Source organism: Fundulus heteroclitus, unplaced genomic scaffold (genome assembly GCF_011125445.2).
Source record: "Fundulus heteroclitus isolate FHET01 unplaced genomic scaffold, MU-UCD_Fhet_4.1 scaffold_36, whole genome shotgun sequence".
NCBI classification, from domain to species: Eukaryota; Metazoa; Chordata; class Actinopteri; order Cyprinodontiformes; family Fundulidae; genus Fundulus; species Fundulus heteroclitus.
The window spans coordinates 1684187-1692150 of NW_023396770.1; positions in this window are offsets into that span (position 1 = coordinate 1684187).

The following is a 7964-nucleotide window of genomic DNA, read 5'->3' on the forward strand; positions in this document are numbered from 1 at the left end:
TTCTAGTTATATTATGTTTCACTTATAACAACTAAATCACTATGCAATCTTATATTTTACTAATAACATTCTTGACCATTTACAATATTATATTATACTTATTACTGAAGTGTTATTTCTCCTTATATCAGAACACAAGCATGCGAGCAGTTGCAGGTTGCCCCCAATTGTATCTTGCAGCTGCCTGTGGAAGATAAAGAAGTTACTCCCATAACAATGAATGCTGTTGTTGTGTATTGGTTCCCTGCCTAATAGATTTCAACTGGTTTGTTCCCCTTCCCTCAGCAGTTGAAATCCTGTGTAACTAGGGCGTTCCAATTTTCAATAAAAAGCCTGGCGAGCGGAGACTGCTTCAGAGTGGTTTGGAGGATTGTAAACTGAACAGTCTCCGAGCACTCTCCTTGCAAGATCAATTTAACTGATTCTCTGTGTCTTCTTTGTGCAGGTTGCTGAATAAGATGTTTGGTGTTTAAACCTAACATTAAATGGTCCTTCGAGCCGGATTTCAACATACCTAACGATCCCAGCAGGTAAAGTGAGGTTCCAGCAAGTCTGTGGCCACAGCACTAAGACCCTTTCCGGGACTGGTCCCTCCTTTACGGGCTGGGATCCGAAGGTTGAAGAATTCCAGAGACACAGAGAATTGTGAGTAGAATTTCGTTAAAGAGGAATGAGTGAACATTTCAGATAAAAAACAGTTAAAGTCCGCAGGAGGACAGACTCCTCTAGTTTAAACTAACTAGTTAAATTCTGTGAAGGACGGCGGAGTCCTCTGTTTTCTGAGAAACAAGATAAAACCCTGACAATCCTAGGCACTATCAGGTAGCAGATAAAAAACAGTTAAAGTCCGCAGGAGGACAGACTCCTCTAGTTTAAACAAACTAGTTAAATTCTGTGAAGGACGGCGGAGTCCTCTGTTTTAAAAAAATAGGAAATCTAAACAGTTAAAGTCCGCAGGAGGACAGACTCCTCTAGTTTAAACAAACTAGTTAAATTCTGTGAAGGACGGCGGAGTCCTCTGTTTTAAAAAAATAGGAAATCTAAACAGTTAAAGTCCGCAGGAGGACAGACTCCTCTAGTTTAAACAAACTAGTTAAATTCTGTGAAGGACGGCGGAGTCCTCTGTTTTAAAAAAAAAATAGGAAATCTAAACAGTTAAAGTCCGCAGGAGGACAGACTCCTCTAGTTTAAACTAACTAGTTAAATTCTGTGAAGGACGGCGGCGTCCTCTGTGTTAGATTAAAAGTAAGAGCTCAAAAGTGTGACTGTGTGTGTGTGAGGAAATACAAATACCACTAGGTATTTTATTTCATACCAAAACAGGCAAGAACAAATATGACGAGCTTTTGTGGATGCATGTAGGCAAGAAAACTCCACCTTGAAGGTTGAAGTGAGTTTTACCACAAACAGTTATTGATCGTCATCTTGTCTAAATAAACCCAGTGTTAGAACACAGCAGGTGTTGCAACCCACTGGGTCCAAACATTCACCAAAATGGGAAAGGGACAAAGTGAACAAAAATGCGAGCTACTCAAGAACTTACATGTAAAGATTGGAAAGTTGTTGAGAAAGAAGATAAAGCAGCAATTGTGCCCTTATGTTATTAGATAAAAAAAAGGGTACAACTTCAATGGCAAACTATCCACTTCTGGCATAAACGAACTACAGGAAAAAATTAAATTAAAATGCAAAAACAAGGAGAAGCAAATGGCAAAAGAAGGTCTTGCCCAGACCCAAGTCTGGATAAAAACAGCAGGACCCACTCTGATCAAATTTAACATTTAGCTACATGGGTAAAATAATACAATTCAGGTTTAAGAGGTGACTTAACAAACAGAAAATAGCTAAAATTCCAGAAGGCTATCATTAATAAATCGGGAAATTTAAAGAGGAAATACAGAGCAACTCTCTGGGAGTTTTTTTTTTTTTTTTTAGAACAAGGAGGTTTCGTATAAAAAAAAAAAAAGAGAGAGACGTCTCGCAGAACACTACGCGCAAGCTGTCTGTCTGTCTTGTACAACATATTGTGTCTGTGGAAATGAGATCATTTTGTTTGAGTGAGTGGGGGAGAGACTGCTTGGATCCGCGGAGATTGATGTCTGTGCGCAAATGGGTTTTTGTGTGTAAGTCTGTGTGTGTAGATTTGTGCGTATGACAGAGCTGAGAATAGCAACTGAAGCGTAAGAGAATTACGATGCATTTGATTGAAACTGGGGATAAAGGTTTTGTTTTTGTGTTATTTGGGTGCCTAATTATGGAGTACAGTTAACCAGAGCCGTGGGGAAAGTATTCAGTTACACTATTAATGCACGAAGCTTGTATTTGACAATGGATTCATGACAGCTGTAAAAATAATAGAGTAGGGTCTTTTATATTGTAATGTTATAACTTTATTAACTTGGCAAACAGCATATGGGGAGATTATAGGGAAAAGTGGAGCTGGATGGTTTATGTGTAGGGGAGACTTTTTACACTGAGCTGAGGCAAACCTCGGGGGGACAGTTTGACCTAAAGCAGGACAATAGATATGATAAACAAAACTGACCATGATTTAAACATCTGAATGTGTTGGACGAAGAATTAACGGTTCCTGGTGACACCCCCAGGAACAACACATTATTAGAAACACCCATCAACCATGCGCGTCATCTGTTACTACACCTACAGCTCCAACATCGCTGAAAACAGCCGAGGATTGGTCACTAATAGTTGATATGTCCCGCCTGCTGCTCAGGGCGCAGCCCTCCCCTCTAGAGGCAGACTTGCTGTCTCTGCATTTGACTAACTAAGGGACCGCTCAGGAATATGTGTTTGAGAAAGAGAGTAAATAATAAATGAATAATAAAACTTATATCTGTGTTTAGGAGTTAAAAAATATTTCAGCATGAAATATTTATTTATTCACTCATTTTGTTTATACATTGTGTAAACATCAGGGCGTAATAATTTGTGATTTAGCTCATTATTGGCTATAGTTAATCATTTTATGGCACCAGAATGTTGTCATTCCAATTCTGAAAAGTACCTAAAAAGAAAAATAGTTTTTGTATAAGCATAATTTTAACTAGTTTGGTTTATTGCAAAAGTGCATATTAAAATTTCCAAATGAGCTTTTATACTTTCAGAAATATAAAAGATAGAATACGAGATTAATTGAAATTAAAATTTTAATAGTTTGAAAGCCCTAGTTTGAATATAATACACTAGACTTAAAACTGGTTGATCTAAGGAAAGCAGGAATTAGCTCACTAACAACTTCTGCTAATTGTAGGTCTAGGAATCACCAGTTAGCAGAAACAAAAGTTAAAAGTTAAAATGGAACTTAAAGCTGTTTGGTAAAAGTACAACCCGGTTGATTAGATAGATTTTATCAGCCCTACGTCTAGTCATGTATCAGTTTTACAGTTATCCTCAGATGGAGTTGCTGATGTTTAAGAATTTATGAAGAATGTTACTGGTTTAAATCGTTTTACCACAGAAGTTAAACTTTGCAGAGCGACAGAAATAAACAGGAACAAAAAAGGATTTGGAAAAATTAAAGGGGAGATCCCAAAGTATTTCTTTAATGTAAACACATTCTCTAAATTAGATAATTTGATGGCGAGCATCATGACTGTCAAGCTTTAGCCGAACAGACAGCCAAAAGCAGGGCTGATCTGAAGGACGTTCCCCTGACTGAGGGAGAAACATTGTTTGTAGATGGCTCATCCAAAAAGGATGACAAAGGCAAAACAAGAACTGGCTACTCTGTAGTCACCGCTGAAACAGTACTAAAAGCTTTTTCTTTGCCACAATACTACTCTGCCCAAGCTGCAGAATTAGTGGCCTTGACTGAGGCCTGTAAACTCATAAAAAAAAAAAAAGAAAAAAAGAAACTACAAATGTCTGACAGCCTAAAATGGACCCCTGAAGCAGAAGAAGCCTTCTGCAGCATTAAGCAGGCCCTAGTAAGCAGCTGCACGCTTGCTCTGCCTGATTACAACAAACAGTTCATCCAAATGGTAGACTGTAAAGGTCATTTTATGACTTCAGTCTTAGGTGGCAGCGCAACGGTGCTGTACAGACAAATGGCTTGTACACCTGACCGGCAAATAAACCCATTCTGCCCAAAAACCTTTATAAATGGGCAGCAATTTTGAGCCATGGGAAGTCCCATGTCTCAACAGGAGGGATGGTGGGGTTAATAAACAAAGTATACACCACCTATGGGTTTAGTTCTTATGGGGTTAATAAACAAAGTATACACCACCTATGGGTTTAATTCTTATGGGGTTAATAAACAAAGTATACACCACCTATGGGTTTAATTCTTATTCAAAAAAAAAATTTGTAGATCATTTCTGATATGTGCAAAAAACAATGCTCAGGGGAACCTGAGACCAAAAAGAGGTCAGTTTCCAAAACCTGATTATCCGTTTCAACATCTACACATGGACTTTATTGAATTAAGTCCTAGTGAAGGAAAAATATTGTCTGGTAATAGTTGATTCATTTTCCAAATGGATAGAACTATTTCCCACAAAACATCCAGATGCGTTAACAGTGGCAAAAGCTTTATGTAAAGACATTATCCCTCGTTATGGGATACCAGAAAAAATCTACAGTGATAATGGATCACAGGGTTAGTTGAGAGAACTAACGGAACAATAAAGAACAGACTAAGAAAGTGCATGGAAGAAACAGGAAGGCCGTGGACTCTGTGCCTAGACCTTGTTAAACTGCACATAAATACTAGCACAAATGGCCTGACACCCTATGAAATGGTGTTTGGTAAACCATATAGACTGCCCTATTTTGAGAACAAATGGGAAACTGACGATGAAAGCACTCTAGCAGACTATATGAGAAAAATGCTGGAAAAACAGAAAAAAGTGACAGAACAAACTGACAGTGTTACAACTTCTGTGTCTCCACAAGAAAACCAGTTAGTTGAACCAGGGGACTGGGTTCTGATAAAAAGCATAAAGAAGAAACATTGGCATGCACCTAAGTGGGAAGGACCTTTCCAGGTTTTGCTGACCACTGGAACTGCTGTAAAGATTGCAGAGCGGAGCACATGGATTCACTTAACACATTGCAAAAGAATCATTAAATCATAAAGTCACAATTTCCATTATATCATTCAATTTGACTGTATTAGTCTGCCTCCTAGTGATTGCTTTGTGGTATCTGTTGTAGTATTGTAATTCTTCAACGACCCTCAGAGTAAGTCCGTTGTACAAAGGGGGTTGTATTTCTAGTATACAATCGTCTCAAATCGGTGAAGATTGTCCACACCTCTGCCGAGGGGTCTTTAGGAAGGATTTCAATCTGCAAACAGAATGCTAACTGAAAAAGGGAAAAGACTTGTGTGGTTGGGGATAGCCATCCTAACCGTGGCAGCAGTAGTTATATGGCTATGGGAAGCTCAAATTCTTCATGGAACTAAAAGAGCCAGAGAACCAAGAAGAGTGGGCCACTACAATCCTAAACCTTCCCAAATTATGAAACTATTACAAAATCCATGTAAAGAGTCGAAAGATGACAAAAGAACTGAAGAGCTATATTTTTGTTATCAGAATAATAAGATCCGGACTGTGATTAGTTTTAATAAAGACCAATTCAAGATAGGAGGTTACAAAGCTTCTGATTGGAAAGGTTACAAATGGTATTTAGATGGCACAGGAATGAAACAGACAGGGCACAATTGGGAAAATGTGTTTGAGACAACAGATCATACGTGGAGACAAAACACATATGGTACGAGTAACATTGCCAGACAGTGGAAAGGAAAGGTGAAACTAACTGATGCCAGTAATACTATTTTCCTGACGATAAATACCACCCATAAACCTTTTGGAAAACCAGCCAGTTTCAGAAAATTTAAAGATCCTCCCTGTCATGGTTTAGCCCTGTGTATTTGGCGCCCTCACCAGACAGATCCGTGCATTACCTTGTTTTTCTGCCCAAACCTGACAACAATAATGATGCCTGAAGTTACTTTAGGACAAAAAACTGTCTCTCCAATAACTCCACACATATATGTAGATCCTACTGCAGATGATTGGTTCAAAATTACCACAGGAATGTCCGGAAAAAGCAATAATTGGCTTTTAATGGTGGAACAAGCTGCTCATACTGTATCCACAGGTTGTTTAGTTTGTATGGGTCCCAGACCCTTGCTACAGGTTGTACCAGCAACAATGACTCCTGAATGTCTGACTGAAATAATGAATAACACAGTGCCTTCTGGAAACTGTACATTCTGGGACACTATTTACCCTCTAACTACTGAAGATAAAGGAAAACCGCTGTTTTCAAAACATGTGGCTCCAGGTAACTTCACATGTGTAAATAGAACTGGATCAGGCAAAAAATTAGGAAAGTTAAATGAGACCCAGTGTACAGAAATACTTTCAGTAAACATAACTTTCAAACCTGTAGCACGTAGTGACATCTGGTGGTGGTGTGGTGATAATAGATTATTTGACAAACTCTCTTATAACACCATTGGCCTTTGTGCATCTGTGACATTGATTTTGCCAGTTTCTATAACTCCACTTACAGTACGGGAATTATTGACCGCGGTGAAAAGTGTTTTTCCACACACTTGGCAAAAAAGAAACAAGAGAGCAGTACAAGGTTGGAGTGAGGACGATCCAACTTATATTGATAGCATAGGAGTTCCCCGCGGAGTTCCAGATGAGTACAAAATCGTAAATCAGATTGCAGCAGGATTTGAATCTTTTATTTGTTGGTGGTGCACTATAAATAAAAACGTAGACAGAATCAACTACATCCATTATAACGTTCAGAGATTAGGTAATAAAACAGAACAAGGTTTTGCAGCCATCCATGAACAACTGTCAGCTACCTCTATAATGGCTTTCCAGAACAGAATTGCTGTTGATATGCTCCTAGCAGAAAAAGGAGGTGTCTGTGCCATCTTTGGAGAACAGTGTTGTACCTTTATTCCAAATAACACTGCGGCAGATGGCAGCTTGACAAAGGCCCTAGAAGGACCTCCGTTCCTTAAACAGCAAAATGAAAGACCATTCTGGAGTTGATACATCTATGTGGGATGGCTTTGGAGAAGTGTTTGGAAAATACAAACAGCTAGTGGTATCAATTTTAATGTCTATTGCTGTGTTTGCAGCTATTCTGACCTTATGTGGATGTTGCTGTATTCCGTTTATAAAAGCATTGTGCACTAGAGTGATAACAACAGCCATACAGCCCGTAAAAGAGGAAATGTATGCGCTGCTTGCAACTGAAAAATCACCAGCTGATTCTGAAAATGAAGACGAAGAGACATCTCTTAATTTTCCAGACCTGTATCCTGATCCCGACGACTGTGACGACCTCTGGGTGTAACCTTTAAGTTGTGAATGAATTTATGGTTGAAAATCTGACAAGAAGAGACCAATAAAGGATGAAACATAGCTTAAAGTGAATAAACAGGAGGGTAATGTTGGATTTATTATAGTTATTCTACTTTTAATCTATATTCTAGTTATATTATGTTTCACTTATAACAACTAAATCACTATGCAATCTTATATTTTACTAATAACATTCTTGACCATTTACAATATTATATTATACTTATTACTGAAGTGTTATTTCTCCTTATATCAGAACACAAGCATGCGAGCAGTTGCAGGTTGCCCCCAATTGTATCTTGCAGCTGCCTGTGGAAGATAAAGAAGTTACTCCCATAACAATGAATGCTGTTGTTGTGTATTGGTTCCCTGCCTAATAGATTTCAACTGGTTTGTTCCCCTTCCCTCAGCAGTTGAAATCCTGTGTAACTAGGGCGTTCCAATTTTCAATAAAAAGCCTGGCGAGCGGAGACTGCTTCAGAGTGGTTTGGAGGATTGTAAACTGAACAGTCTCCGAGCACTCTCCTTGCAAGATCAATTTAACTGATTCTCTGTGTCTTCTTTGTGCAGGTTGCTGAATAAGATGTTTGGTGTTTAAACCTA